The sequence below is a fragment of the Halyomorpha halys genome, unplaced genomic scaffold, assembly GCF_000696795.3.
Source record: "Halyomorpha halys isolate HHAL.00 unplaced genomic scaffold, Hhal_1.1 Scaffold747.1, whole genome shotgun sequence".
Classification (NCBI taxonomy): domain Eukaryota; kingdom Metazoa; phylum Arthropoda; class Insecta; order Hemiptera; family Pentatomidae; genus Halyomorpha; species Halyomorpha halys.
The window spans coordinates 316,127-317,286 of NW_027111002.1; positions in this window are offsets into that span (position 1 = coordinate 316,127).

Consider the following 1,160-nt stretch of genomic DNA (forward strand, 5'->3'; position numbering starts at 1 on the left):
TTCCTTTTGTAACTATGTGTTTGTATCTTTTTTAGCCCTGACGAAGCCCTGCAACGTGGGGCGAAACGTTGGCTCAATAAAATAGTATAATTCTACTATTTGAGTTTTTTTGACCGCACCCGGACCATATTCCTTTCATATTTATTTTTAAGTTGAAAGTTTACTTCAGCTCTCTCAATATGGCCGAATCGCATTTTCTTCCCAACGAAAGTGTACTGAAGGTCCTGAACGTAGCCGAGAAGCTCCGGACGTGACCGAGTCCCAGCCGCTCGTTTGAAAAATAAATTACCCGCAACTTCAGGTTGCGCATCGATAGGGATTTTTTCCCTCTCGAGGGTATTTCTACAGGCATGGTAGAAATTAAGTGTAGTAGTGAAATCCTCCACTACCTTTCCGTTTATCAGCATTTCTGACAAACCCGCATCTCCCCTACTATTCAACTTCTTTCCAGTGTTATTTGTTTTTATCTGTTATTATGAACTTTTTTTGTTAGCACTTAATCTGATTATAAAAAGGTTCTCTTGAGCTGTAGTTTAATAAGAATAAGAAAATTGTTTAATAGTTAATCTGAATATAATAATAAGGTTCGTGATACTTTTGTTGCTACATACTTACAACTTACTTTACAAAATCGTGAGATACTTTTTTTTAATCTTTTTATTTATACCCGCACCTGTCGAATAGAAAATTGACAATCAGCAGACTGCCTGACTGTTATATTGATTAAACAATTAGCATATTAGTGCACATCTAATCATCTTCTCATATCCATTATACATGGTCCACAATCTTTTCATAATTTTATATTTTTTATTTGTTAAAGAGGGAAAATAAAAAGGGAAGATGTATTGGGTTTAATGGATAAAATTGTATTTAGATATATCGATAAATAACTGGGAAAAATGAATAAAAAAAAGGATGAAAAAATAATGAAAATGTAGAAACAAAACAGTATATGCTACTACCATTTATTTTAAATTTACTATACTATGCCTATTTATTATCAGAATCAAAAAAAATATCTAACTAAGTATAAATATGACTTCAAAAGATTTATATTTTTTATTTATTTATTTAATGTTATTTACAACTGTACAAATCTTGGGAAGGAACCACCTGTCGGGGTTGTCTGGTCTTAGGCGATTTCTCCAGCCTGATAT